Source organism: Pseudophryne corroboree, chromosome 3 (assembly GCF_028390025.1).
Source record: "Pseudophryne corroboree isolate aPseCor3 chromosome 3, aPseCor3.hap2, whole genome shotgun sequence".
Taxonomy (NCBI): domain Eukaryota; kingdom Metazoa; phylum Chordata; class Amphibia; order Anura; family Myobatrachidae; genus Pseudophryne; species Pseudophryne corroboree.
This window is the reverse complement of record NC_086446.1, coordinates 115132439-115153154: the sequence shown is the minus strand read 5'-3', so window position 1 is coordinate 115153154 and position 20716 is coordinate 115132439. Positions and strand designations below refer to the sequence as shown.

At 41.3% G+C, this 20716-nt stretch overlaps 74 non-coding genes and 18 pseudogenes across 74 annotated transcripts; all 92 read left to right on the top strand.

Moving 5' to 3' along the window:
- Positions 1-45: 45 nt before the first annotated feature.
- Positions 46-164, top strand: LOC135062744 (5S ribosomal RNA). Its single transcript, XR_010249089.1, has one exon. It is a non-coding gene; the product is annotated as a 5S ribosomal RNA (ribosomal RNA).
- Positions 165-271: 107 nt separating this feature from the next.
- Positions 272-390, top strand: LOC134893270 (5S ribosomal RNA). Its single transcript, XR_010171657.1, has one exon. It is a non-coding gene; the product is annotated as a 5S ribosomal RNA (ribosomal RNA).
- A 91-nt stretch (positions 391-481) lies between these two features.
- LOC134884401 (5S ribosomal RNA) lies at positions 482-600 on the top strand. Its single transcript, XR_010168550.1, has one exon. It is a non-coding gene; the product is annotated as a 5S ribosomal RNA (ribosomal RNA).
- A 107-nt stretch (positions 601-707) lies between these two features.
- Positions 708-826, top strand: LOC135067877 (5S ribosomal RNA). Its single transcript, XR_010254085.1, has one exon. It is a non-coding gene; the product is annotated as a 5S ribosomal RNA (ribosomal RNA).
- Positions 827-933: 107 nt separating this feature from the next.
- Positions 934-1052, top strand: LOC134891652 (5S ribosomal RNA; annotated as a pseudogene).
- A 107-nt stretch (positions 1053-1159) lies between these two features.
- Positions 1160-1278, top strand: LOC135065488 (5S ribosomal RNA). The gene has a single exon (XR_010251768.1). It is a non-coding gene; the product is annotated as a 5S ribosomal RNA (ribosomal RNA).
- A 107-nt stretch (positions 1279-1385) lies between these two features.
- Positions 1386-1504, top strand: LOC135067730 (5S ribosomal RNA). Its single transcript, XR_010253941.1, has one exon. It is a non-coding gene; the product is annotated as a 5S ribosomal RNA (ribosomal RNA).
- Positions 1505-1611: 107 nt separating this feature from the next.
- LOC134885096 (5S ribosomal RNA) lies at positions 1612-1729 on the top strand. Its single transcript, XR_010169220.1, has one exon. It is a non-coding gene; the product is annotated as a 5S ribosomal RNA (ribosomal RNA).
- Positions 1730-1836: 107 nt separating this feature from the next.
- Positions 1837-1955, top strand: LOC135070657 (5S ribosomal RNA). The gene has a single exon (XR_010256813.1). It is a non-coding gene; the product is annotated as a 5S ribosomal RNA (ribosomal RNA).
- A 107-nt stretch (positions 1956-2062) lies between these two features.
- LOC134892043 (5S ribosomal RNA) lies at positions 2063-2181 on the top strand (annotated as a pseudogene).
- Positions 2182-2288: 107 nt separating this feature from the next.
- LOC135067458 (5S ribosomal RNA) lies at positions 2289-2407 on the top strand. Its single transcript, XR_010253671.1, has one exon. It is a non-coding gene; the product is annotated as a 5S ribosomal RNA (ribosomal RNA).
- A 107-nt stretch (positions 2408-2514) lies between these two features.
- On the top strand, positions 2515-2633 carry LOC134901932 (5S ribosomal RNA). Its single transcript, XR_010175408.1, has one exon. It is a non-coding gene; the product is annotated as a 5S ribosomal RNA (ribosomal RNA).
- A 107-nt stretch (positions 2634-2740) lies between these two features.
- Positions 2741-2859, top strand: LOC134887512 (5S ribosomal RNA; annotated as a pseudogene).
- A 107-nt stretch (positions 2860-2966) lies between these two features.
- Positions 2967-3085, top strand: LOC134885286 (5S ribosomal RNA). Its single transcript, XR_010169404.1, has one exon. It is a non-coding gene; the product is annotated as a 5S ribosomal RNA (ribosomal RNA).
- A 107-nt stretch (positions 3086-3192) lies between these two features.
- LOC135060909 (5S ribosomal RNA) lies at positions 3193-3311 on the top strand. Its single transcript, XR_010247304.1, has one exon. It is a non-coding gene; the product is annotated as a 5S ribosomal RNA (ribosomal RNA).
- A 107-nt stretch (positions 3312-3418) lies between these two features.
- Positions 3419-3537, top strand: LOC135058539 (5S ribosomal RNA). The gene has a single exon (XR_010244965.1). It is a non-coding gene; the product is annotated as a 5S ribosomal RNA (ribosomal RNA).
- Positions 3538-3644: 107 nt separating this feature from the next.
- LOC135063526 (5S ribosomal RNA) lies at positions 3645-3763 on the top strand. The gene has a single exon (XR_010249854.1). It is a non-coding gene; the product is annotated as a 5S ribosomal RNA (ribosomal RNA).
- A 107-nt stretch (positions 3764-3870) lies between these two features.
- Positions 3871-3989, top strand: LOC134892998 (5S ribosomal RNA; annotated as a pseudogene).
- A 107-nt stretch (positions 3990-4096) lies between these two features.
- On the top strand, positions 4097-4215 carry LOC135065365 (5S ribosomal RNA). The gene has a single exon (XR_010251647.1). It is a non-coding gene; the product is annotated as a 5S ribosomal RNA (ribosomal RNA).
- A 107-nt stretch (positions 4216-4322) lies between these two features.
- On the top strand, positions 4323-4441 carry LOC135065931 (5S ribosomal RNA). Its single transcript, XR_010252197.1, has one exon. It is a non-coding gene; the product is annotated as a 5S ribosomal RNA (ribosomal RNA).
- A 107-nt stretch (positions 4442-4548) lies between these two features.
- On the top strand, positions 4549-4667 carry LOC134884604 (5S ribosomal RNA). Its single transcript, XR_010168746.1, has one exon. It is a non-coding gene; the product is annotated as a 5S ribosomal RNA (ribosomal RNA).
- A 107-nt stretch (positions 4668-4774) lies between these two features.
- Positions 4775-4893, top strand: LOC135059468 (5S ribosomal RNA). Its single transcript, XR_010245869.1, has one exon. It is a non-coding gene; the product is annotated as a 5S ribosomal RNA (ribosomal RNA).
- A 107-nt stretch (positions 4894-5000) lies between these two features.
- Positions 5001-5119, top strand: LOC134885666 (5S ribosomal RNA). Its single transcript, XR_010169776.1, has one exon. It is a non-coding gene; the product is annotated as a 5S ribosomal RNA (ribosomal RNA).
- A 107-nt stretch (positions 5120-5226) lies between these two features.
- On the top strand, positions 5227-5345 carry LOC135067578 (5S ribosomal RNA). Its single transcript, XR_010253790.1, has one exon. It is a non-coding gene; the product is annotated as a 5S ribosomal RNA (ribosomal RNA).
- A 107-nt stretch (positions 5346-5452) lies between these two features.
- Positions 5453-5571, top strand: LOC135070184 (5S ribosomal RNA). Its single transcript, XR_010256356.1, has one exon. It is a non-coding gene; the product is annotated as a 5S ribosomal RNA (ribosomal RNA).
- Positions 5572-5678: 107 nt separating this feature from the next.
- Positions 5679-5797, top strand: LOC135067880 (5S ribosomal RNA). Its single transcript, XR_010254088.1, has one exon. It is a non-coding gene; the product is annotated as a 5S ribosomal RNA (ribosomal RNA).
- Positions 5798-5904: 107 nt separating this feature from the next.
- On the top strand, positions 5905-6023 carry LOC135067532 (5S ribosomal RNA). Its single transcript, XR_010253744.1, has one exon. It is a non-coding gene; the product is annotated as a 5S ribosomal RNA (ribosomal RNA).
- A 107-nt stretch (positions 6024-6130) lies between these two features.
- LOC134891243 (5S ribosomal RNA) lies at positions 6131-6249 on the top strand (annotated as a pseudogene).
- Positions 6250-6356: 107 nt separating this feature from the next.
- On the top strand, positions 6357-6475 carry LOC135070236 (5S ribosomal RNA). Its single transcript, XR_010256407.1, has one exon. It is a non-coding gene; the product is annotated as a 5S ribosomal RNA (ribosomal RNA).
- A 107-nt stretch (positions 6476-6582) lies between these two features.
- On the top strand, positions 6583-6701 carry LOC134892042 (5S ribosomal RNA; annotated as a pseudogene).
- A 107-nt stretch (positions 6702-6808) lies between these two features.
- LOC135067457 (5S ribosomal RNA) lies at positions 6809-6927 on the top strand. Its single transcript, XR_010253670.1, has one exon. It is a non-coding gene; the product is annotated as a 5S ribosomal RNA (ribosomal RNA).
- Positions 6928-7034: 107 nt separating this feature from the next.
- LOC134893259 (5S ribosomal RNA) lies at positions 7035-7153 on the top strand. Its single transcript, XR_010171656.1, has one exon. It is a non-coding gene; the product is annotated as a 5S ribosomal RNA (ribosomal RNA).
- Positions 7154-7260: 107 nt separating this feature from the next.
- On the top strand, positions 7261-7379 carry LOC134887511 (5S ribosomal RNA; annotated as a pseudogene).
- A 107-nt stretch (positions 7380-7486) lies between these two features.
- Positions 7487-7605, top strand: LOC134885285 (5S ribosomal RNA). Its single transcript, XR_010169403.1, has one exon. It is a non-coding gene; the product is annotated as a 5S ribosomal RNA (ribosomal RNA).
- A 107-nt stretch (positions 7606-7712) lies between these two features.
- Positions 7713-7831, top strand: LOC135060908 (5S ribosomal RNA). The gene has a single exon (XR_010247303.1). It is a non-coding gene; the product is annotated as a 5S ribosomal RNA (ribosomal RNA).
- Positions 7832-7938: 107 nt separating this feature from the next.
- Positions 7939-8057, top strand: LOC134900738 (5S ribosomal RNA). Its single transcript, XR_010174243.1, has one exon. It is a non-coding gene; the product is annotated as a 5S ribosomal RNA (ribosomal RNA).
- Positions 8058-8164: 107 nt separating this feature from the next.
- Positions 8165-8283, top strand: LOC135063525 (5S ribosomal RNA). The gene has a single exon (XR_010249853.1). It is a non-coding gene; the product is annotated as a 5S ribosomal RNA (ribosomal RNA).
- A 107-nt stretch (positions 8284-8390) lies between these two features.
- On the top strand, positions 8391-8509 carry LOC134895719 (5S ribosomal RNA; annotated as a pseudogene).
- A 107-nt stretch (positions 8510-8616) lies between these two features.
- LOC135065363 (5S ribosomal RNA) lies at positions 8617-8735 on the top strand. The gene has a single exon (XR_010251645.1). It is a non-coding gene; the product is annotated as a 5S ribosomal RNA (ribosomal RNA).
- Positions 8736-8842: 107 nt separating this feature from the next.
- On the top strand, positions 8843-8961 carry LOC135065930 (5S ribosomal RNA). Its single transcript, XR_010252196.1, has one exon. It is a non-coding gene; the product is annotated as a 5S ribosomal RNA (ribosomal RNA).
- A 107-nt stretch (positions 8962-9068) lies between these two features.
- Positions 9069-9187, top strand: LOC134884603 (5S ribosomal RNA). Its single transcript, XR_010168745.1, has one exon. It is a non-coding gene; the product is annotated as a 5S ribosomal RNA (ribosomal RNA).
- A 107-nt stretch (positions 9188-9294) lies between these two features.
- On the top strand, positions 9295-9413 carry LOC135067193 (5S ribosomal RNA). The gene has a single exon (XR_010253415.1). It is a non-coding gene; the product is annotated as a 5S ribosomal RNA (ribosomal RNA).
- Positions 9414-9520: 107 nt separating this feature from the next.
- Positions 9521-9639, top strand: LOC135067576 (5S ribosomal RNA). Its single transcript, XR_010253788.1, has one exon. It is a non-coding gene; the product is annotated as a 5S ribosomal RNA (ribosomal RNA).
- Positions 9640-9746: 107 nt separating this feature from the next.
- On the top strand, positions 9747-9865 carry LOC135070183 (5S ribosomal RNA). The gene has a single exon (XR_010256355.1). It is a non-coding gene; the product is annotated as a 5S ribosomal RNA (ribosomal RNA).
- A 107-nt stretch (positions 9866-9972) lies between these two features.
- LOC135067879 (5S ribosomal RNA) lies at positions 9973-10091 on the top strand. Its single transcript, XR_010254087.1, has one exon. It is a non-coding gene; the product is annotated as a 5S ribosomal RNA (ribosomal RNA).
- Positions 10092-10198: 107 nt separating this feature from the next.
- Positions 10199-10317, top strand: LOC135067531 (5S ribosomal RNA). Its single transcript, XR_010253743.1, has one exon. It is a non-coding gene; the product is annotated as a 5S ribosomal RNA (ribosomal RNA).
- A 107-nt stretch (positions 10318-10424) lies between these two features.
- LOC134891242 (5S ribosomal RNA) lies at positions 10425-10543 on the top strand (annotated as a pseudogene).
- A 107-nt stretch (positions 10544-10650) lies between these two features.
- On the top strand, positions 10651-10769 carry LOC135070121 (5S ribosomal RNA). Its single transcript, XR_010256295.1, has one exon. It is a non-coding gene; the product is annotated as a 5S ribosomal RNA (ribosomal RNA).
- Positions 10770-10876: 107 nt separating this feature from the next.
- LOC135062392 (5S ribosomal RNA) lies at positions 10877-10995 on the top strand. Its single transcript, XR_010248743.1, has one exon. It is a non-coding gene; the product is annotated as a 5S ribosomal RNA (ribosomal RNA).
- A 107-nt stretch (positions 10996-11102) lies between these two features.
- LOC134888691 (5S ribosomal RNA) lies at positions 11103-11221 on the top strand (annotated as a pseudogene).
- A 107-nt stretch (positions 11222-11328) lies between these two features.
- On the top strand, positions 11329-11447 carry LOC135064776 (5S ribosomal RNA). The gene has a single exon (XR_010251076.1). It is a non-coding gene; the product is annotated as a 5S ribosomal RNA (ribosomal RNA).
- Positions 11448-11554: 107 nt separating this feature from the next.
- On the top strand, positions 11555-11673 carry LOC134886013 (5S ribosomal RNA). Its single transcript, XR_010170111.1, has one exon. It is a non-coding gene; the product is annotated as a 5S ribosomal RNA (ribosomal RNA).
- A 107-nt stretch (positions 11674-11780) lies between these two features.
- On the top strand, positions 11781-11899 carry LOC135070182 (5S ribosomal RNA). Its single transcript, XR_010256354.1, has one exon. It is a non-coding gene; the product is annotated as a 5S ribosomal RNA (ribosomal RNA).
- Positions 11900-12006: 107 nt separating this feature from the next.
- On the top strand, positions 12007-12125 carry LOC135069107 (5S ribosomal RNA). The gene has a single exon (XR_010255297.1). It is a non-coding gene; the product is annotated as a 5S ribosomal RNA (ribosomal RNA).
- Positions 12126-12232: 107 nt separating this feature from the next.
- On the top strand, positions 12233-12351 carry LOC135070577 (5S ribosomal RNA). The gene has a single exon (XR_010256736.1). It is a non-coding gene; the product is annotated as a 5S ribosomal RNA (ribosomal RNA).
- A 107-nt stretch (positions 12352-12458) lies between these two features.
- Positions 12459-12577, top strand: LOC135065929 (5S ribosomal RNA). Its single transcript, XR_010252195.1, has one exon. It is a non-coding gene; the product is annotated as a 5S ribosomal RNA (ribosomal RNA).
- Positions 12578-12684: 107 nt separating this feature from the next.
- Positions 12685-12803, top strand: LOC135062630 (5S ribosomal RNA). The gene has a single exon (XR_010248978.1). It is a non-coding gene; the product is annotated as a 5S ribosomal RNA (ribosomal RNA).
- Positions 12804-12910: 107 nt separating this feature from the next.
- LOC135070735 (5S ribosomal RNA) lies at positions 12911-13029 on the top strand. Its single transcript, XR_010256888.1, has one exon. It is a non-coding gene; the product is annotated as a 5S ribosomal RNA (ribosomal RNA).
- Positions 13030-13136: 107 nt separating this feature from the next.
- LOC134884572 (5S ribosomal RNA) lies at positions 13137-13255 on the top strand. Its single transcript, XR_010168716.1, has one exon. It is a non-coding gene; the product is annotated as a 5S ribosomal RNA (ribosomal RNA).
- Positions 13256-13362: 107 nt separating this feature from the next.
- On the top strand, positions 13363-13481 carry LOC134887336 (5S ribosomal RNA; annotated as a pseudogene).
- A 107-nt stretch (positions 13482-13588) lies between these two features.
- LOC135070780 (5S ribosomal RNA) lies at positions 13589-13707 on the top strand. Its single transcript, XR_010256933.1, has one exon. It is a non-coding gene; the product is annotated as a 5S ribosomal RNA (ribosomal RNA).
- Positions 13708-13814: 107 nt separating this feature from the next.
- On the top strand, positions 13815-13933 carry LOC134885665 (5S ribosomal RNA). Its single transcript, XR_010169775.1, has one exon. It is a non-coding gene; the product is annotated as a 5S ribosomal RNA (ribosomal RNA).
- A 107-nt stretch (positions 13934-14040) lies between these two features.
- LOC134885270 (5S ribosomal RNA) lies at positions 14041-14159 on the top strand. Its single transcript, XR_010169386.1, has one exon. It is a non-coding gene; the product is annotated as a 5S ribosomal RNA (ribosomal RNA).
- Positions 14160-14266: 107 nt separating this feature from the next.
- Positions 14267-14385, top strand: LOC134887829 (5S ribosomal RNA; annotated as a pseudogene).
- A 107-nt stretch (positions 14386-14492) lies between these two features.
- LOC135067530 (5S ribosomal RNA) lies at positions 14493-14611 on the top strand. Its single transcript, XR_010253742.1, has one exon. It is a non-coding gene; the product is annotated as a 5S ribosomal RNA (ribosomal RNA).
- Positions 14612-14718: 107 nt separating this feature from the next.
- LOC134891241 (5S ribosomal RNA) lies at positions 14719-14837 on the top strand (annotated as a pseudogene).
- Positions 14838-14944: 107 nt separating this feature from the next.
- On the top strand, positions 14945-15063 carry LOC134888690 (5S ribosomal RNA; annotated as a pseudogene).
- Positions 15064-15170: 107 nt separating this feature from the next.
- LOC135069043 (5S ribosomal RNA) lies at positions 15171-15289 on the top strand. The gene has a single exon (XR_010255235.1). It is a non-coding gene; the product is annotated as a 5S ribosomal RNA (ribosomal RNA).
- A 107-nt stretch (positions 15290-15396) lies between these two features.
- Positions 15397-15515, top strand: LOC134886012 (5S ribosomal RNA). The gene has a single exon (XR_010170110.1). It is a non-coding gene; the product is annotated as a 5S ribosomal RNA (ribosomal RNA).
- Positions 15516-15622: 107 nt separating this feature from the next.
- LOC135070181 (5S ribosomal RNA) lies at positions 15623-15741 on the top strand. Its single transcript, XR_010256353.1, has one exon. It is a non-coding gene; the product is annotated as a 5S ribosomal RNA (ribosomal RNA).
- A 107-nt stretch (positions 15742-15848) lies between these two features.
- LOC134892905 (5S ribosomal RNA) lies at positions 15849-15967 on the top strand (annotated as a pseudogene).
- A 107-nt stretch (positions 15968-16074) lies between these two features.
- On the top strand, positions 16075-16193 carry LOC134891354 (5S ribosomal RNA; annotated as a pseudogene).
- Positions 16194-16300: 107 nt separating this feature from the next.
- LOC134894851 (5S ribosomal RNA) lies at positions 16301-16419 on the top strand (annotated as a pseudogene).
- Positions 16420-16526: 107 nt separating this feature from the next.
- Positions 16527-16645, top strand: LOC134893246 (5S ribosomal RNA). The gene has a single exon (XR_010171654.1). It is a non-coding gene; the product is annotated as a 5S ribosomal RNA (ribosomal RNA).
- Positions 16646-16752: 107 nt separating this feature from the next.
- On the top strand, positions 16753-16871 carry LOC134886922 (5S ribosomal RNA; annotated as a pseudogene).
- Positions 16872-16978: 107 nt separating this feature from the next.
- LOC135068394 (5S ribosomal RNA) lies at positions 16979-17097 on the top strand. The gene has a single exon (XR_010254597.1). It is a non-coding gene; the product is annotated as a 5S ribosomal RNA (ribosomal RNA).
- Positions 17098-17204: 107 nt separating this feature from the next.
- On the top strand, positions 17205-17323 carry LOC134893234 (5S ribosomal RNA). The gene has a single exon (XR_010171653.1). It is a non-coding gene; the product is annotated as a 5S ribosomal RNA (ribosomal RNA).
- A 107-nt stretch (positions 17324-17430) lies between these two features.
- LOC134893222 (5S ribosomal RNA) lies at positions 17431-17549 on the top strand. The gene has a single exon (XR_010171652.1). It is a non-coding gene; the product is annotated as a 5S ribosomal RNA (ribosomal RNA).
- A 91-nt stretch (positions 17550-17640) lies between these two features.
- Positions 17641-17759, top strand: LOC135069668 (5S ribosomal RNA). Its single transcript, XR_010255845.1, has one exon. It is a non-coding gene; the product is annotated as a 5S ribosomal RNA (ribosomal RNA).
- Positions 17760-17866: 107 nt separating this feature from the next.
- Positions 17867-17985, top strand: LOC135059467 (5S ribosomal RNA). Its single transcript, XR_010245868.1, has one exon. It is a non-coding gene; the product is annotated as a 5S ribosomal RNA (ribosomal RNA).
- A 107-nt stretch (positions 17986-18092) lies between these two features.
- Positions 18093-18211, top strand: LOC135070904 (5S ribosomal RNA). The gene has a single exon (XR_010257052.1). It is a non-coding gene; the product is annotated as a 5S ribosomal RNA (ribosomal RNA).
- A 107-nt stretch (positions 18212-18318) lies between these two features.
- On the top strand, positions 18319-18436 carry LOC135063149 (5S ribosomal RNA). The gene has a single exon (XR_010249487.1). It is a non-coding gene; the product is annotated as a 5S ribosomal RNA (ribosomal RNA).
- Positions 18437-18543: 107 nt separating this feature from the next.
- LOC135063148 (5S ribosomal RNA) lies at positions 18544-18661 on the top strand. The gene has a single exon (XR_010249486.1). It is a non-coding gene; the product is annotated as a 5S ribosomal RNA (ribosomal RNA).
- A 107-nt stretch (positions 18662-18768) lies between these two features.
- LOC135061613 (5S ribosomal RNA) lies at positions 18769-18887 on the top strand. Its single transcript, XR_010247990.1, has one exon. It is a non-coding gene; the product is annotated as a 5S ribosomal RNA (ribosomal RNA).
- Positions 18888-18994: 107 nt separating this feature from the next.
- LOC135062153 (5S ribosomal RNA) lies at positions 18995-19113 on the top strand. The gene has a single exon (XR_010248509.1). It is a non-coding gene; the product is annotated as a 5S ribosomal RNA (ribosomal RNA).
- Positions 19114-19220: 107 nt separating this feature from the next.
- LOC134893211 (5S ribosomal RNA) lies at positions 19221-19339 on the top strand. The gene has a single exon (XR_010171651.1). It is a non-coding gene; the product is annotated as a 5S ribosomal RNA (ribosomal RNA).
- Positions 19340-19446: 107 nt separating this feature from the next.
- Positions 19447-19565, top strand: LOC134886360 (5S ribosomal RNA). Its single transcript, XR_010170445.1, has one exon. It is a non-coding gene; the product is annotated as a 5S ribosomal RNA (ribosomal RNA).
- Positions 19566-19672: 107 nt separating this feature from the next.
- LOC135063221 (5S ribosomal RNA) lies at positions 19673-19791 on the top strand. The gene has a single exon (XR_010249556.1). It is a non-coding gene; the product is annotated as a 5S ribosomal RNA (ribosomal RNA).
- Positions 19792-19898: 107 nt separating this feature from the next.
- Positions 19899-20017, top strand: LOC134885789 (5S ribosomal RNA). Its single transcript, XR_010169894.1, has one exon. It is a non-coding gene; the product is annotated as a 5S ribosomal RNA (ribosomal RNA).
- Positions 20018-20124: 107 nt separating this feature from the next.
- Positions 20125-20243, top strand: LOC135061966 (5S ribosomal RNA). Its single transcript, XR_010248331.1, has one exon. It is a non-coding gene; the product is annotated as a 5S ribosomal RNA (ribosomal RNA).
- A 107-nt stretch (positions 20244-20350) lies between these two features.
- On the top strand, positions 20351-20469 carry LOC135063220 (5S ribosomal RNA). The gene has a single exon (XR_010249555.1). It is a non-coding gene; the product is annotated as a 5S ribosomal RNA (ribosomal RNA).
- Positions 20470-20576: 107 nt separating this feature from the next.
- On the top strand, positions 20577-20695 carry LOC135069113 (5S ribosomal RNA). Its single transcript, XR_010255303.1, has one exon. It is a non-coding gene; the product is annotated as a 5S ribosomal RNA (ribosomal RNA).
- The last annotated feature ends 21 nt before the right edge of the window (positions 20696-20716 follow it).

Genomic DNA, 20716 nt, shown 5'->3' with positions numbered 1-20716 from the left:
CCAGTAGTTAGAAGTAGAAAAGTTCTAACAGAAACCACAAAGCTCATCTACAGCCACACCACACTGGATACGCCCAATCCCATCTGATCTTGGAAGCTAAGCAGTGTTGGGCCTGGTTAGTACTTGGATGGGAGACCACCTGGGAATACAAGGTGCTGTAGATATTTTTATACTACCAACACCGTTCTCATGAGGCATTCCATTTTCAAACGTATTCATTTATGAACCAGTAGTTAGAAGTAGAAAAGTTCTAACAGAAACCACAAAGTTCATCTACAGCCACACCACACTGGATACGCCCAATCTCATCTGATCTTGGAAGCTAAGCAGTGTTGGGCCTGGTTAGTACTTGGATGGGAGACCACCTGGGAATACAAGGTGCTGTAGATAATTTTATACTGCCAACACCGTTCTGTTGATGCATTCCATTTATGAACCAGTAGTTAGAAGTAGAAAAGTTCTAACAGAAACCACAAAGTTCATCTACAGCCACACCACACTGGATACGCCCAAACTCATCTGATCTTGGAAACTAAGCAGTGTTGGGCCTGGTTAGTACTTGGATGGGAGACCACCTGGGAATTCAAGGTGCTGTAGATATTTTTATACTGCCAACAACGTTCTGTTGATGCATTCCATTTTCAAACGTATTCATTTATGAACCAGTAGTTAGAAGTAGAAAAGTTCTAACAGAAACCACAAAGCTCATCTACAGCCACACCACACTGGATACGCCCAATCTCATCTGATCTTGGAAGCTAAGCAGTGTTGGGCCTGGTTAGTACTTGGATAGGAGACCACCTGGGAATATAAGGTGCTGTAGATATTTTTATACTGCCAACACCGTTCTGTTGATGCATTCAATTTTCAAATGTATTCATTTATGAACCAGTAGTTAGAAGTAGAAAAGTTCAAATAGAAACCATAAAGCTCATCTACAGCCACATTACACTGGATATGCCCTATCTCATCTGATCTTGGAAGCTAAGCAGTGTTGGGCCTGGTTAGTACTTGGATGGGAGACCACCTGGGAATACAAGGTGCTGTGGATATTTTTATACTGCCAACACCGTTCTGTTGATGCATTCCATTTTCAAACGTATTCATTTATGAACCAGTAGTTAGAAGTAGAAAAGTTCAAACAGAAACTACAAATCTCATCTACAGCCACATCCCACTGGATACGCCCAATCTCATCTGATCTTGGAAGCTAAGCAGTGTTGGGCCTGGTTAGTACTTGGATGGGAGACCACCTGGGAATACAAGGTGCTGTAGATATTTTTATACTGCCAACACTGTTCTGTTGATGCATTCCATTTTCAAACGAATTCATTTATGAACCAGTAGTTAGAAGTAGAAAAGTTCTAACAGAAACCATAAAGCTCATCTACAGCCACACCACACTGGATACGCCCAATCTCATCTGATCTTGGAAGCTAAGCAGTGTTGGGCTTGGTTAATACTTGGATGGGAGACCACCTGGGAATACAAGGTGCTGTAGATAATTTTATACTGCCAACACCGTTCTGTTGATGCATTCCATTTTCAAACATATTCATTTATGAACCAGTAGTTAGAAGTAGAAAAGTTCTAACAGAAACCACAAAGCTCATCTACAGCCACACCACACTGGATTCGCCCAATCTCATCTGATCTTGGAAGCTAAGCAGTGTTGGCCTGGTTAGTACTTGGATGGGAGACCACCAGGGAATACAAGGTGCTGTAGATATTTTTATACTGCCAACACCGTTCTGTTGATGCATTCAATTTTCAAATGTATTCATTTATGAACCAGTAGTTAGAAGTAGAAAAGTTCTAACAGAAACCACAAAGCTCGACTACAGCCACACCACACTGGATACGCCCAATCTCATCTGATCTTGGAAGCTAAGCAGTGTTGGGCCTGGTTAGTACTTGGATGGGAGACCACCTGGGAATTAAAGGTGCTGTAGATATTTTTATACTGCCAACACCGTTTTGTTGATGCATTCAATTTTCAAATGTATTCATTTATGAACCAGTAGTTAGAAGTAGAAAAGTTTAAATAGAAACTACAAAGCTCATCTACAGCCACACCACACTGGATACGCCCAATCTCATCTGATCTTGGAAGCTAAGCAGTGTTGGGGCTGGTTAGTACTTGGATGGGAGAACATCTGGGAATACAAGGTGCTGTAGATAATTTTATACTGCCAAAACCGTTCTGTTGATGCATTCCATTTTAAAACGTATTCATTTTTGAACCAGTAGTTAGAAGTAGAAAAGTTCTAACAGAAACCAAAAAGTTTATCTACAGCTACACCACACTGGATACGTCCAATCTCATCTGATCTTGGAAGTTAAGCAGTGTTGGGCCTGGTTAGTACTTGGATGGGAGACCACCTGGGAATACAAGGTGCTGTGGATATTTTTATACTGCCAACACCGTTCTGTTGATGCATTCCATTTTCAAACGTATTCATTTATGAACCAGTAGTTAGAAGTAGAAAAGTTCAAACAGAAACCACAAAGCTCATCTACAGCCACACCACGCTGGATACGCCCAATCTCATCTGATCTTGGAAGCTAAGCAGTGTTGGGCCTGGTTAGTACTTGGATGGGAGACCACCTGGGAATACAAGGTGCTGTAGATATTTTTATACTACCAACACCGTTCTGTTGATGCATTCCATTTTCAAACGTATTCATTTATGAACCAGTAGTTAGAAGTAGAAAAGTACTAACAGAAACCATAAAGCTCTTCTACAGCCACACCACACTGGATATGCCCAATCTCATCTGATCCTGGAAGCTAAGCAGTGTTGGGCCTGGTTAGTACTTGGATGGGAGACCACCTGGGAATACAAGGTGCTGTAGATATTTTTATACTGCCAACACCGTTCTGTTGATGCATTCCATTTTAAAACGTATTCATTTATGAACCAGTAGTTAGAAGTAGAAAAGTTCTAACAGAAACCAAAAAGTTTATTTACAGCCACACCACACTGGATACGTCCAATCTCATCTGATCTTGGAAGCTAAGCAGTGTTGGGCCTGGTTAGTACTTGGATGGGAGACCACCTGGGAATACAAGGTGCTGTGGGTATTTTTATACTGCCAACACCGTTCTGTTTATGCATTCCATTTTAAAACGTATTCATTTATGAACCAGTAGTTAGAAGTAGAAAAGTTCTAACAGAAACCGGAAAGTTCATCTACAGCAACACCACACTGGATACGCCCAATCTCATCTGATCTTGGAAGCTAAGCAGTGTAGGGCCTGGTTAGTACTTGGATGGGAGACCACCTGGGAATTCAAGGTGCTGTAGATATTTTTATACTGCCAACACCGTTCTGTTGATGCATTCCATTTTCAAACGTATTCATTTATGAACCAGTAGTTAGAAGTAGAAAAGTTCTAACAGAAACCACGAAGCTCATCTACAGCCACACCACACTGGATACGCCCAATCTCATCTGATCTTGGAAGCTAAACAGTGTTGGGCCTGGTTAGTACTTGGATGGGAGACCACCTGGGAATTCAAGGTGCTGTAGATATTTTTATACTGCCAACACCGTTCTGTTGATGCATTCCAATTTCAAACGTATTCATTTATGAACCAGTAGTTAGAAGTAGAAAAGTTCTAACAGAAACCATAAAGCTCATTTACAGCAACACCACACTGGATACGCCCAATCTCATCTGATCTTGGAAGCTAAGCAGTGTTGGGCCTGGTTAGTACTTGGATGGGAGACCACCTGGGAATACAAGGTGCTGTAGATAATTTTATACTGCCAACACTGTTCTGTTGATGCATTCCATTTTAAAACGTATTCATTTATGAACCAGTAGTTAGAAGTAGAAAAGTTCTAACAGAAACCACAAAGTTCATCTACAGCCACACCACACTGGATACACCCAATCTCAACTCATCTTGGAAGCTAAGCAGTGTTGGGCCTGGTTAGTACTTGGATGGGAGACCACCTGGGAATACAAGGTGATGTAGATAATTTTATACTGCTAACACCGTTCTGTTGATGCATTCCATTTTCAAACGTATTCATTTATGAACCAGTAGTTAGAAGTAGAAAAGTTCTAACAGAAACCACGAAGTTCATCTACAGCCACACCACACTGGACACGCCCAAACTCATCTGATCTTGGAAGCTAAGCAGTGTTGGGCCTGGTTAGTACTTGGATGGGAAACCACCTGGGAATTCGAGGTGCTGTAGATATTTTTATACTGCCAACAACGTTCTGTTGATGCATTCCATTTTCAAATGTATTCATTTATGAACCAGTAGTTAGAAGTAGAAAAGTTCAAATAGAAACCATAAAGCTCATCTACAGCCACACCACACTGGATACGCCCAATCTCATCTGATCTTGGAAGCTAAGCAGTGTTGAGCCTGGTTAGTACTTGGATGGGAGACCACCTGGGAATACAAGGTGCTGTAGATATTTTTATACTGCCAACACCGTTCTGTTGATGCATTCCATTTTAAAACGTATTCATTTATGAACCAGTAGTTAGAAGTAGAAAAGTTCTAACAGAAACCACAAAGCTCATCTACAGACACACCACACTGGATACGCCCAATCTCATCTGATCTTGGAAGCTAAGCAGTGTTGGGCCTGGTTAGTACTTGGATGGGAGACCACCTCGGAATACAAGGTGCTGTAGATATTTTTATACTGCCAACACCGTTCTGTTGATGCATTCCATTTTAAAACGTATTCATTTATGAACCAGTAGTTAGAAGTAGAAAAGTTCTAACAGAAACCACAAAGCTCATCTACAGCCACACCACACTGGGTACGCCCAATCTCATCTGATCTTGGAAGCTAAGCAGTGTTGGGCCTGGTTAGTACTTGGATGGGAGACCACCTGGGAATACAAGGTGCTGTAGATATTTTTATACTGCCAACACCGTTCTGTTGATGCATTCCATTTTCAAACGTATTCATTTATGAACCAGTAGTTAGAAGTAGAAAAGTTCTAACAAAAACCACAAAGCTCATCTACAGCCACACCACACTGGATACGCCCAATCTCATCTAATCTTGGAAGCTAAGCAGTGTTGGGCCTGGTTAGTACTTGGATGGGAGACCACCTCGGAATACAAGGTGCTGTAGATAATTTTATACTGCCAACACCGTTCTGTTGATGCATTCCATTTTCAAACGTATTCATTTATGAACCAGTAGTTAGAAGTAGAAAAGTTCTAACAGAAACCATAAAGCTCATCTACAGCCACACCACACTGGATACGCCCAATCTCATCTGATCTTAGAAGCTAAGCAGTGTTGGGCCTGGTTAGTACTTGGATGGGAGACCATCTGGGAATACAAGGTGCTGTAGATAATTTTATACTGCCAACACCGTTCTGTTGATGCATTCCATTTTCAAACGTATTCATTTATGAACCAGTAGTTAGAAGTAGAAAAGTTCTAACAGAAACCAAAAAGTTGATCTACAGCTACACCACACTGGATACGTCCAATCTCATCTGATCTTGGAAGCTAAGCAGTGTTGGGCCTGGTTAGTACTTGGATGGGAGACCACCTGGGAATACAAGGTGCTGTGGATATTTTTATACTGCCAACACCGTTCTGTTGATGCATTCCATTTTCAAACGTATTCATTTATGAACCAGTAGTTAGAAGTAGAAAAGTTCAAACAGAAACCACAAAGCTCATCTACAGCCACACCACACTGGATACGCCCAATTTCATCTGATCTTGGAAGCTAAGCAGTGTTGGGCCTGGTTAGTACTTGGATGGGAGACCACCTGGGAATACAAGGAGCTGTAGATATTTTTATACTGCCAACACCGTTCTGTTGATGCATTCAATTTTCAAATGTATTCATTTATGAACCAGTAGTTAGAAGTAGAAAAGTTCAAACAGAAACCACAAAGCTCATCTACAGCCACACCACACTGGATACGCCCAATCTCATCTGATCTTGGAAGCTAAGCAGTGTTGTGCCTGGTTAGTACTTGGATGGGAGACCACCTGGGAATACAAGGTGCTGTAGATATTTTTATACTGCCAACACCGTTCTGTTGATGCATTCCATTTTCAAACGTATTCATTTATGAACGAGTAGTTAGAAGTAGAAAAGTTCTAACAGAAACCAAAAAGTTTATCTACAGCCACACCACACTGGATACGTCCAATCTCATCTTATCTTGGAAGCTAAGCAGTGTTGGGCCTGGTTAGTACTTGGATGGGAGACCACCTGGGAATACAAGGTGCTGTGGATATTTTTATACTGCCAACACCGTTCTGTTGATGCATTCCATTTTCAAACGAATTCATTTATGAACCAGTAGTTAGAAGTAGAAAAGTTCAAACAGAAACCACAAAGCTCATCTACAGCCACACCACACTGGATACACCCAATCTCATCTGATCTTGGAAGCTAAGCAGTGTTGGGCCTGGTTAGTACTTGGATGGGAGACCACCTGGGAATACAAGGTGCTGTAGATATTTTTATACTGCCAACACCGTTTTGTTGATGCATTCAATTTTCAAATGTATTCATTTATGAACCAGTAGTTAGAAGTAGAAAAGTTCAAATAGAAACTACAAAGCTCATCTACAGCCACACCACACTGGATACGCCCAATCTCATCTGATCTTGGAAGCTAAGCAGTGTTGGGGCTGGTTAGTACTTGGATGGGAGAACATCTGGGAATACAAGGTGCTGTAGATAATTTTATACTGCCAAAACCGTTCTGTTGATGCATTCCATTTTAAAACGTATTCATTTTTGAACCAGTAGTTAGAAGTAGAAAAGTTCTAACAGAAACCAAAAAGTTTATCTACAGCTACACCACACTGGATACGTCCAATCTCATCTGATCTTGGAAGTTAAGCAGTGTTGGGCCTGGTTAGTACTTGGATGGGAGACCACCTGGGAATACAAGGTGCTGTGGATATTTTTATACTGCCAACACCGTTCTGTTGATGCATTCCATTTTCAAACGTATTCATTTATGAACCAGTAGTTAGAAGTAGAAAAGTTCAAACAGAAACCACAAAGCTCATCTACAGCCACACCACACTGGATACGCCCAATCTCATCTGATCTTGGAAGCTAAGCAGTGTTGGGCCTGGTTAGTACTTGGATGGGAGACCACCTGGGAATACAAGGTGCTGTAGATATTTTTATACTACCAACACCGTTCTGTTGATGCATTCCATTTTCAAACGTATTCATTTATGAACCAGTAGTTAGAAGTAGAAAAGTACTAACAGAAACCATAAAGCTCTTCTACAGCCACACCACACTGGATATGCCCAATCTCATCTGATCCTGGAAGCTAAGCAGTGTTGGGCCTGGTTAGTACTTGGATGGGAGACCACCTGGGAATACAAGGTGCTGTAGATATTTTTATACTGCCAACACCGTTCTGTTGATGCATTCCATTTTAAAACGTATTCATTTATGAACCAGTAGTTAGAAGTAGAAAAGTTCTAACAGAAACCAAAAAGTTTATTTACAGCCACACCACACTGGATACGTCCAATCTCATCTGATCTTGGAAGCTAAGCAGTGTTGGGCCTGGTTAGTACTTGGATGGGAGACCACCTGGGAATACAAGGTGCTGTGGGTATTTTTATACTGCCAACACCGTTCTGTTTATGCATTCCATTTTAAAATGTATTCATTTATGAACCAGTAGTTAGAAGTAGAAAAGTTCTAACAGAAACCAGAAAGTTCATCTACAGCAACACCACACTGGATACGCCCAATCTCATCTGATCTTGGAAGCTAAGCAGTGTAGGGCCTGGTTAGTACTTGGATGGGAGACCACCTGGGAATTCAAGGTGCTGTAGATATTTTTATACTGCCAACACCGTTCTGTTGATGCATTCCATTTTCAAACGTATTCATTTATGAACCAGTAGTTAGAAGTAGAAAAGTTCTAACAGAAACCACGAAGCTCATCTACAGCCACACCACACTGGATACGCCCAATCTCATCTGATCTTGGAAGCTAAGCAGTGTTGGGCCTGGTTAGTACTTGGATGGGAGACCACCTGGGAATTCAAGGTGCTGTAGATATTTTTATACTGCCAACACCGTTCTGTTGATGCATTCCATTTTCAAACGTATTCATTTATGAACCAGTAGTTAGAAGTAGAAAAGTTCTAACAGAAACCATAAAGCTCATTTACAGCAACACCACACTGGATACGCCCAATCTCATCTGATCTTGGAAGCTAAGCAGTGTTGGGCCTGGTTAGTACTTGGATGGGAGACCACCTGGGAATACAAGGTGCTGTAGATAATTTTATACTGCCAACACTGTTCTGTTGATGCATTCCATTTTAAAACGTATTCATTTATGAACCAGTAGTTAGAAGTAGAAAAGTTCTAACAGAAACCACAAAGTTCATCTACAGCCACACCACACTGGATACACCCAATCTCAACTCATCTTGGAAGCTAAGCAGTGTTTGGCCTGGTTAGTACTTGGATGGGAGACCACCTGGGAATACAAGGTGATGTAGATAATTTTATACTGCCAACACCGTTCTGTTGATGCATTCCATTTTCAAACGTATTCATTTATGAACCAGTAGTTAGAAGTAGAAAAGTTCTAACAGAAACCACGAAGTTCATCTACAGCCACACCACACTGGACACGCCCAAACTCATCTGATCTTGGAAGCTAAGCAGTGTTGGGCCTGGTTAGTACTTGGATGGGAAACCACCTGGGAATTCGAGGTGCTGTAGATATTTTTATACTGCCAACAACGTTCTGTTGATGCATTCCATTTTCAAATGTATTCATTTATGAACCAGTAGTTAGAAGTAGAAAAGTTCAAATAGAAACCATAAAGCTCATCTACAGCCACACCACACTGGATACGCCCAATCTCATCTGATCTTGGAAGCTAAGCAGTGTTGAGCCTGGTTAGTACTTGGATGGGAGACCACCTGGGAATACAAGGTGCTGTAGATATTTTTATACTGCCAACACCGTTCTGTTGATGCATTCCATTTTAAAACGTATTCATTTATGAACCAGTAGTTAGAAGTAGAAAAGTTCTAACAGAAACCACAAAGCTCATCTACAGACACACCACACTGGATACGCCCAATCTCATCTGATCTTGGAAGCTAAGCAGTGTTGGGCCTGGTTAGTACTTGGATGGGAGACCACCTCGGAATACAAGGTGCTGTAGATATTTTTATACTGCCAACACCGTTCTGTTGATGCATTCCATTTTAAAACGTATTCATTTATGAACCAGTAGTTAGAAGTAGAAAAGTTCTAACAGAAACCACAAAGCTCATCTACAGCCACACCACACTGGGTACGCCCAATCTCATCTGATCTTGGAAGCTAAGCAGTGTTGGGCCTGGTTAGTACTTGGATGGGAGACCACCTCGGAATACAAGGTGCTGTAGATAATTTTATACTGCCAACACCGTTCTGTTGATGCATTCCATTTTCAAACGTATTCATTTATGAACCAGTAGTTAGAAGTAGAAAAGTTCTAACAGAAACCATAAAGCTCATCTACAGCCACACCACACTGGATACGCCCAATCTCATCTGATCTTAGAAGCTAAGCAGTGTTGGGCCTGGTTAGTACTTGGATGGGAGACCATCTGGGAATACAAGGTGCTGTAGATAATTTTATACTGCCAACACCGTTCTGTTGATGCATTCCATTTTCAAACGTACTCATTTATGAACCAGTAGTTAGAAGTAGAAAAGTTCTAACAGAAACCAAAAAGTTGATCTACAGCTACACCACACTGGATACGTCCAATCTCATCTGATCTTGGAAGCTAAGCAGTGTTGGGCCTGGTTAGTACTTGGATGGGAGACCACCTGGGAATACAAGGTGCTGTGGATATTTTTATACTGCCAACACCGTTCTGTTGATGCATTCCATTTTCAAACGTATTCATTTATGAACCAGTAGTTAGAAGTAGAAAAGTTCAAACAGAAACCACAAAGCTCATCTACAGCCACACCACACTGGATACGCCCAATTTCATCTGATCTTGGAAGCTAAGCAGTGTTGGGCCTGGTTAGTACTTGGATGGGAGACCACCTGGGAATACAAGGAGCTGTAGATATTTTTATACTGCCAACACCGTTCTGTTGATGCATTCAATTTTCAAATGTATTCATTTATGAACCAGTAGTTAGAAGTAGAAAAGTTCAAACAGAAACCACAAAGCTCATCTACAGCCACACCACACTGGATACGCCCAATCTCATCTGATCTTGGAAGCTAAGCAGTGTTGTGCCTGGTTAGTACTTGGATGGGAGACCACCTGGGAATACAAGGTGCTGTAGATATTTTTATACTGCCAACACCGTTCTGTTGATGCATTCCATTTTCAAACGTATTCATTTATGAACGAGTAGTTAGAAGTAGAAAAGTTCTAACAGAAACCAAAAAGTTTATCTACAGCCACACCACACTGGATACGTCCAATCTCATCTTATCTTGGAAGCTAAGCAGTGTTGGGCCTGGTTAGTACTTGGATGGGAGACCACCTGGGAATACAAGGTGCTGTGGATATTTTTATACTGCCAACACCGTTCTGTTGATGCATTCCATTTTCAAACGAATTCATTTATGAACCAGTAGTTAGAAGTAGAAAAGTTCAAACAGAAACCACAAAGCTCATCTACAGCCACACCACACTGGATACACCCAATCTCATCTGATCTTGGAAGCTAAGCAGTGTTGGGCCTGGTTAGTACTTGGATGGGAGACCACCTGGGAATACAAGGTGCTGTAGATATTTTTATACTGCCAACACCATTCTGTTGATGCATTCAATTTTCAAATGTATTCATTTATGAACCAGTAGTTAGAAGAAGAAAAGTTCAAACAGAAACCACAAAACTCATCTACAGCCACACCACATTGGATACGCCCAATCTCATCTGATCTTGGAAGCTAAGCAGTGTTGGGCTTGGTTAGTACTTGGATGGGAGACCACCTGGGAATACAAGGTGCTGTAGATATTTTTATACTGCCAACACCGTTCTGTTGATGCATTCCATTTTCAAACGTATTCATTTATGAACCAGTAGTTAGAACTAGAAAAGTTCTAACAGAAACCACAAAGCTCAGTTACAGCCACACCACACTGGATACACCCAATCTCATCTGGTCTTGGAAGCTAAGTAGTGTTGGGCTTGGTTAGTACTTGGATGGGAGACCACCTGGGAATACAAGGTGCTGTAGATATTTTTATACTAACAACACCGTTCTGTTGATGCATTCCATTTTCAAACGTATTCATTTATGAACCAGTAGTTAGAAGTAGAAAAGTTCTAACAGAAACCATAAAGCTCATCTACAGCCACACCACACTGGATACGCCCAATCTCATCTGATCTTAGAAGCTAAGCAGTGTTGGGCCTGGTTAGTACTTGGATGGGAGACCACCTGGGAATACAAGGTGCTGTAGATATTTTTATACTACCAACACCGTTCTGTTGATGCATTCCATTTTCAAACGTATTCATTTATGAACCAGTAGTTAGAAGTAGAAAAGTACTAACAGAAACCATAAAGCTCTTCTACAGCCACACCACACTGGATACGCCCAATCTCATCTGATCTTGGAATCTAAGCAGTGTTGGGCCTGGTTAGTACTTGGATGGGAGACCATCTGGGAATACAAGGTGCTGTAGATAATTTTATACTGCCAACACCGTTCTGTTGATGCATTCCATTTTAAAACGTATTCATTTATGAACCAGTAGTTAGAAGTAGAAAAGTTCTAACAGAAACCAAAAAGTTGATCTACAGCTACACCACACTGGATACGTCCAATCTCATCTGATCTTGGAAGCTAAGCAGTGTTGGGCCTGGTTAGTACTTGGATGGGAGACCACCTGGGAATACAAGGTGCTGTGGATATTTTTATACTGCCAACACCGTTCTGTTGATGCATTCCATTTTCAAACGTATTCATTTATGAACCAGTAGTTAGAAGTAGAAAAGTTCTAACAGAAACCACAAAGTTCATCTACAGCCACACCACACTGGATACACCCAATCTCAACTGATCTTGGAAGCTAAGCAGTGTTGGGCCTGGTTAGTACTTGGATGGGAGACCACCTGGGAATACAAGGTGATGTAGATAATTTTATACTGCCAACACCGTTCTGTTGATGCATTCCATTTTCAAACGTATTCATTTATGAACCAGTAGTTAGAAGTAGAAAAGTTCTAACAGAAACCACGAAGTTCATCTACAGCCACACCACACTGGACACGCCCAAACTCATCTGATCTTGGAAGCTAAGCAGTGTTGGGCCTGGTTAGTACTTGGATGGGAAGCCACCTGGGAATTCGAGGTGCTGTAGATATTTTTATACTGCCAACAACGTTCTGTTGATGCATTCCATTTTCAAATGTATTCATTTATGAACCAGTAGTTAGAAGTAGAAAAGTTCAAATAGAAACCATAAAGCTCATCTACAGCCACACCACACTGGATACGCCCAATCTCATCTGATCTTGGAAGCTAAGCAGTGTTGAGCCTGGTTAGTACTTGGATGGGAGACCACCTGGGAATACAAGGTGCTGTAGATATTTTTATACTGCCAACACCGTTCTGTTGATGCATTCCATTTTCAAACGTATTCATTTATGAACCAGTAGTTAGAAGTAGAAAAGTTCTAACAGAAACCACAAAGCTCATCTACAGCCACACCACACTGGATACGCCCAATCCCATCTGATCTTGGAAGCTAAGCAGTGTTGGGCCTGGTTAGTACTTGGATGGGAGACCACCTGGGAATACAAGGTGCTGTAGATATTTTTATACTACCAACACCGTTCTCATGAGGCATTCCATTTTCAAACGTATTCATTTATGAAACAGTAGTTAGAAGTAGAAAAGTTCTAACAGAAACCATAAAGCTCATCTACAGCCACACCACACTGGATACACCCAATCTCATCTGATCTTGGAAGCTAAGCAGTGTTGGTCCTGGTTAGTACTTGGATGGGAGACCACCTCGGAAAATAAGGTGCTGTAGATATTTTTATACTGCCAACACCGTTCTGTTGATGCATTCCATTTTAAAACGTATTCATTTATGAACCAGTAGTTAGAAGTAGAAAAGTTCTAACAGAAACTAGAAAGTTCATCTATAGCAACACCACACTGGATACGCCCAATCTCATCTGATTTTGGAAGCTAAGCAGTGTTGGGCCTGGTTAGTACTTGGATGGGAGACCCCCTGGGAATACAAGGTGCTGTAGATATTTTTATACTGCCAACACCGTTCTGTTGATGCATTCCATTTTAAAACATATTCATTTATGAACCAGTAGTTAGAAGTAGAAAAGTTCTAACAGAAACCACAAAGCTCATCTACAGACACACCACACTGGATACGCCCAATCTCATCTGATCTTGGAAGCTAAACAGTGTTGGGCCTGGTTAGTACTTGGATGGGAGACCACCTCGGAATACAAGGTGCTGTAGATATTTTTATACTGCCAACACCGTTCTGTTGATGCATTCCATTTTAAAACGTATTCATTTATGAACCAGTAGTTAGAAGTAGAAAAGTTCTAACAGAAACCACAAAGCTCATCTACAGCCACACCACACTGGGTACGCCCAATCTCATCTGATCTTGGAAGCTAAGCAGTGTTGGGCCTGGTTAGTACTTGGATGGGAGACCACCTGGGAATACAAGCTGCTGTAGATATTTTTATACTGCCAACACCGTTCTGTTGATGCATTCCATTTTCAAACGTATTCATTTATGAACCAGTAGTTAGAAGTAGAAAAGTTCTAACAAAAACCACAAAGCTCATCTACAGCCACACCACACTGGATACGCCCAATCTCATCTAATCTTGGAAGCTAAGCAGTGTTGGGCCTGGTTAGTACTTGGATGGGAGACCACCTCGGAATACAAGGTGCTGTAGATAATTTTATACTGCCAACACCGTTCTGTTGATGCATTCCATTTTCAAACGTATTCATTTATGAACCAGTAGTTAGAAGTAGAAAAGTTCTAACAGAAACCATAAAGCTCATCTACAGCCACACCACACTGGATACGCCCAATCTCATCTGATCTTAGAAGCTAAGCAGTGTTGGGCCTGGTTAGTACTTGGATGGGAGACCATCTAGGAATACAAGGTGCTGTAGATAATTTTATACTGCCAACACCGTTCTGTTGATGCATTCCATTTTCAAACGTATTCATTTATGAACCAGTAGTTAGAAGTAGAAAAGTTCTAACAGAAACCAAAAAGTTGATCTACAGCTACACCACATTGGATACGTCCAATCTCATCTGATCTTGGAAGCTAAGCAGTGTTGGGCCTGGTTAGTACTTGGATGGGAGACCACCTGGGAATACAAGGAGCTGTAGATATTTTTATACTGCCAACACCGTTCTGTTGATGCATTCAATTTTCAAATGTATTCATTTATGAACCAGTAGTTAGAAGTAGAAAAGTTCAAACAGAAACCACAAAGCTCATCTACAGCCACACCACACTGGATACGCCCAATCTCATCTGATCTTGGAAGCTAAGCAGTGTTGTGCCTGGTTAGTACTTGGATGGGAGACCACCTGGGAATACAAGGTGCTGTAGATATTTTTATACTGCCAACACCGTTCTGTTGATGCATTCCATTTTCAAACATATTCATTTATGAACGAGTAGTTAGAAGTAGAAAAGTTCTAACAGAAACCAAAAAGTTTATCTACAGCCACACCACACTGGATACGTCCAATCTCATCTTATCTTGGAAGCTAAGCAGTGTTGGGCCTGGTTAGTACTTGGATGGGAGACCACCTGGGAATACAAGGTGCTGTGGATATTTTTATACTGCCAACACCGTTCTGTTGATGCATTCCATTTTCAAACGAATTCATTTATGAACCAGTAGTTAGAAGTAGAAAAGTTCAAACAGAAACCACAAAGCTCAGTTACAGCCACACCACACTGGATACACCCAATCTCATCTGGTCTTGGAAGCTAAGTAGTGTTGGGCTTGGTTAGTACTTGGATGGGAGACCACCTGGGAATACAAGGTGCTGTAGATATTTTTATACTAACAACACCGTTCTGTTGATGCATTCCATTTTCAAACGTATTCATTTATGAACCAGTAGTTAGAAGTAGAAAAGTTCTAACAGAAACCATAAAGCTCATCTACAGCCACACCACACTGGATACGCCCAATCTCATCTGATCTTAGAAGCTAAGCAGTGTTGGGCCTGGTTAGTACTTGGATGGGAAACCACCTGGGAATACAAGGTGCTGTAGATATTTTTATACTACCAACACCGTTCTGTTGATGCATTCCATTTTCAAACGTATTCATTTATGAACCAGTAGTTAGAAGTAGAAAAGTACTAACAGAAACCATAAAGCTCTTCTACAGCCACACCACACTGGATACGCCCAATCTCATCTGATCTTGGAATCTAAGCAGTGTTGGGCCTGGTTAGTACTTGGATGGGAGACCATCTGGGAATACAAGGTGCTGTAGATAATTTTATACTGCCAACACCGTTCTGTTGATGCATTCCATTTTAAAACGTATTCATTTATGAACCAGTAGTTAGAAGTAGAAAAGTTCTAACAGAAACCAAAAAGTTGATCTACAGCTACACCACACTGGATACGTCCAATCTCATCTGATCTTGGAAGCTAAGCAGTGTTGGGCCTGGTTAGTACTTGGATGGGAGACCACCTGGGAATACAAGGTGCTGTGGATATTTTTATACTGCCAACACCGTTCTGTTGATGCATTCCATTTTCAAACGTATTCATTTATGAACCAGTAGTTAGAAGTAGAAAAGTTCAAACAGAAACCACAAAGCTCATCTACAGCCACACCACACTGGATACGCCCAATTTCATCTGATCTTGGAAGCTAAGCAGTGTTGTGCCTGGTTAGTATTTGGATGGGAGACCACCTGGGAATACAAGGAGCTGTAGATATTTTTATACTGCCAACACCGTTCTGTTGATGCATTCAATTTTCAAATGTATTCATTTATGAACCAGTAGTTAGAAGTAGAAAAGTTCAAACAGAAACCACAAAGCTCATGTACAGCCTCACCACACTGGATACGCCCAATCTCATCTGATCTTGGAAGCTAAGCAGTGTTGTGCCTGGTTAGTACTTGGATGGGAGACCACCTGGGAATACAAGGTGCTGTAGATATTTTTATACTGCCAACACCGTTCTGTTGATGCATTCCATTTTCAAACGTATTCATTTATGAACCAGTAGTTAGAAGTAGAAAAGTTCTAACAGAAACCACAAAGCTCATCTACAGCCACAGCACACTGGATACGTCCAATCTCATCTTATCTTGGAAGCTAAGCAGTGTTGGGCCTGGTTAGTACTTGGATGGGAGACCACCTGGGAATACAAGGTGCTGTGGATATTTTTATACTGCCAACACCGTTCTGTTGATGCATTCCATTTTCAAACGTATTCATTTATGAACCAGTAGTTAGAAGTAGAAAAGTTCAAACAGAAACCACAAAGCTCATCTACAGCCACACCACACTGGATACGCCCAATCTCATCTGATCTTGGAAGCTAAGCAGTGTTGGGCCTGGTTAGTACTTGGATGGGAGACCACCTGGGAATACAAGGTGCTGTAGATATTTTTATACTGCCAACACCGTTCTGTTGATGCATTCCATTTTAAAACGTATTCATTTATGAACCAGTAGTTAGAAGTAGAAAAGTTCTAACAAAAAACACAAAACTCAACTACAGCCACACCACACTGGATACGCCCAATCTCATCTGATCTTGGAAGCTAAGCAGTGTTGGGCCTGGTTAGTATTTGGATGGGAGACCACCTCGGAATACAAGGTGCTGTAGATATTTTTATACTGCGAACACCGTTCTGTTGATGCATTCCATTTTAAAACGTATTCATTTATGAACCAGTAGTTAGAAGTAGAAAAGTTCTAACAGAAACCATAAAGCTCATCTACAGCCACACCACACTGGATACGCCCAATCTCATCTGATCTTGGAAGCTAAGCAGTGTTGGGCCTGGTTAGTACTTGGATGTGAGACCACCTGGGAATACATGGTGCTGTAGATATTTTTATACTGCCAACACCGTTCTGTTGATGCATTCCATTTTCAAACGTATTCATTTATGAACCAGTAGTTAGAAGTAGAAAAGTTCTAACAGAAACCATAAAGCTCATCTACAGCCACACCACACTGGATACGCCCAATCTCATCTGATCTTGGAAGCTAAGCAGTGTTGGGCCTGGTTAGTACTTGGATGGGAGACCACCTGGGAATACAAGGTGCTGTAGATAATTTTATACTGCCAACACTGTTCTGTTGATGCATTCCATTTTAAAACGTATTCATTTATGAACCAGTAGTTAGAAGTAGAAAAGTTCTAACAGAAACCACAAAGTTCATCTACAGCCACACCACACTGGATACGCCCAATCTCATCTGATCTTGGAAGCTAAGCAGTGTTGGGCCTGGTTAGTACTTGGATGGGAGACCACCTGGGAATACAAGGTGCTGTAGATAATTTTATACTGCCAACACCGTTCTGTTGATGCATTCCATTTATGAACCAGTAGTTAGAAGTAGAAAAGTTCTAACAGAAACCACAAAGTTCATCTACAGCCACACCACACTGGATACGCCCAATCTCATCTGATCTTGGAAGCTAAGCAGTGTTGGGCCTGGTTAGTACTTGGATGTGAGACCACCTGGGAATACAAGGTGCTGTAGATGTTTTTATACTGCCAACACCGTTCTGTTGATGCATTCCATTTTAAAACGTATTCATTTATGAACCTGTAGTTAGAAGTAGAAAAGTTCTAACAGAAACCATAAAGCTCATCTACAGCCACACCACACTGGGTACGCCCAATCTCATCTGATCTTGGAAGCTAAGCAGTGTTGGGCCTGGTTAGTACTTGGATGGGAGACCACCTGGGAATACAAGGTGCTGTAGATATTTTTATACTGCCAACACCGTTCTGTTGATGCATTCCATTTTAAAACGTATTCATTTATGAACCAGTAGTTAGAAGTAGAAAAGTTCTAACAGAAACCAGAAAGTTCATCTACAGCAACACCACACTGGATACGCCCAATCTCATCTGATCTTGGAAACTAAGCAGTGTTGGGCCTGGTTAGTACTTGGATGGGAGACCACCTGGGAATACAAGGTGCTGTAGATGTTTTTATACTGCCAACACCGTTCTGTTGATGCATTCCATTTTCAAACGTATTCATTTATGAACCAGTAGTTAGAAGTAGAAAAGTTCTAACAGAAACCACAAAGCTCATCTACAGCCACACCACACTGGATACGCCCAATCTCATCTGATCTTGGAAGCTAAGCAGTGTTGGCCTGGTTAGTACTTGGATGGGAGACCACCTGGGAATACAAGGTGCTGTAGATATTTTTATACTGCCAACACCGTTCTGTTGATGCATTCCATTTTCAAACGTATTCATTTATGAACCAGTAGTTAGAAGTAGAAAAGTTCTAACAGAAACCACAAAGCTCATCTACAGCCACACCACACTGGATACGCCCAATCTCATCTGATCTTGGAAGCTAAGCAGTGTTGGCCTGGTTAGTACTTGGATGGGAGACCACCTGGGAATACAAGGTGCTGTAGATATTTTTATACTGCCAACACCGTTCTGTTGATGCATTCCATTTTCAAACGTATTCATTTATGAACCAGTAGTTAGAAGTAGAAAAGTTCTAACAGAAACCACAAAACTCATCTACAGCCACACCACACTGGATACGCCCAATCTCATCTGATCTTGAAAGCTAAGCAGTGTTGGGCCTGGTTAGTACTTGGATGGGAGACCACCTGGGAATACAAGGTGCTGTAGATAATTTTATACTGCCAACACCGTTCTGTTGATGCATTCCATTTTAAAACGTATTCATTTATGAACCAGTAGTTAGAAGTAGAAAAGTTCTAACAGAAACCTCAAAGCTCATCTACAGCCACACCACACTGGATACGCCCAATCTCATCTGATCTTGGAAGCTAAGCAGTGTTGGGTCTGGTTAGTACTTGGATGGGAGACCACCTGGGAATACAAGGTGCTGTAGATATTTTTATACTGCCAACACCGTTCTGTTGATGCATTCCATTTTCAAACGTATTCATTTATGAACCAGTAGTTAGAAGTAGAAAAGTTCTAACAGAAACCACAAAGCTCATCTACAGCCACACCACACTGGATACGCCCAATCTCATCTGATCTTGGAAGCTAAGCAGTGTTGGGCCTGGTTAGTACTTGGATGGGAGACCACCTGGGAATACAAGGTGCTGTAGATATTTTTATACTACCAACACCGTTCTGTTGAGGCATTCCATTTTCAAACGTATTCATTTATGAAACAGTAGTTAGAAGTAGAAAAGTTCTAACAGAAACCATAAAGCTCATCTACAGCCACACCACACTGGATACGCCCAATCTCATCTGATCTTGGAAGCTAAGCAGTGTTGGTCCTGGTTAGTACTTGGATGGGAGACCACCTCGGAATATAAGGTGCTGTAGATATTTTTATACTGCCAACACCGTTCTGTTGATGCATTCCATTTTAAAACGTATTCATTTATGAACCAGTAGTTAGAAGTAGAAAAGTTCTAACAGAAACCAGAAAGTTCATCTATAGCAACACCACACTGGATACGCCCAATCTCATCTGATCTTGGAAGCTAAGCAGTGTTGGGCCTGGTTAGTACTTGGATGGGAGACCACCTGGGAATACAAGGTGCTGTAGATATTTTTATACTGCCAACACCGTTCTGTTGATGCATTCCATTTTAAAACGTATTCATTTATGAACCAGTAGTTAGAAGTAGAAAAGTTCTAACAGAAACCACAAAGCTCATCTACAGACACACCACACTGGGTACGCCCAATCTCATCTGATCTTGGAAGCTAAGCAGTGTTGGGCTTGGTTAGTACTTGGATGGGAGACCACCTGGGAATACAAGGTGCTGTAGATATTTTTATACTGCCAACACCGTTCTGTTGATGCATTCCATTTTCAAACGTATTCATTTATGAACCAGTAGTTAGAAGTAGAAAAGTTCTAACAGAAACCACAAAGCTCATCTACAGCCACACCACACTGGATACGCCCAATCTCATCTGATCTTGGAAGCTAAGCAGTGTTGGGCCTGGTTAGTACTTGGATGGGAGACCACCTCGGAATACAAGGTGCTGTAGATAATTTTATACTGCCAACACCGTTCTGTTGATGCATTCCATTTTAAAACGTATTCATTTATGAACCAGTAGTTAGAAGTAGAAAAGTTCTAACAGAAACCAGAAAGTTCATCTATAGCAACACCACACTGGATACGCCCAATCTCATCTGATCTTGGAAGCTAAGCAGTGTTGGGCCTGGTTAGTACTTGGATGGGAGACCACCTGGGAATACAAGGTGCTGTAGATATTTTTATACTGCCAACACCGTTCTGTTGATGCATTCCATTTTAAAACGTATTCATTTATGAACCAGTAGTTAGAAGTAGAAAAGTTCTAACAGAAACCACAAAGCTCATCTACAGCCACACCACACTGGATACGCCCAATCTCATCTGATCTTGGAAGCTAAGCAGTGTTGGGCCTGGTTAGTATTTGGATGGGAGACCACCTCGGAATACAAGGTGCTGTAGATATTTTTATACTGCCAACACCGT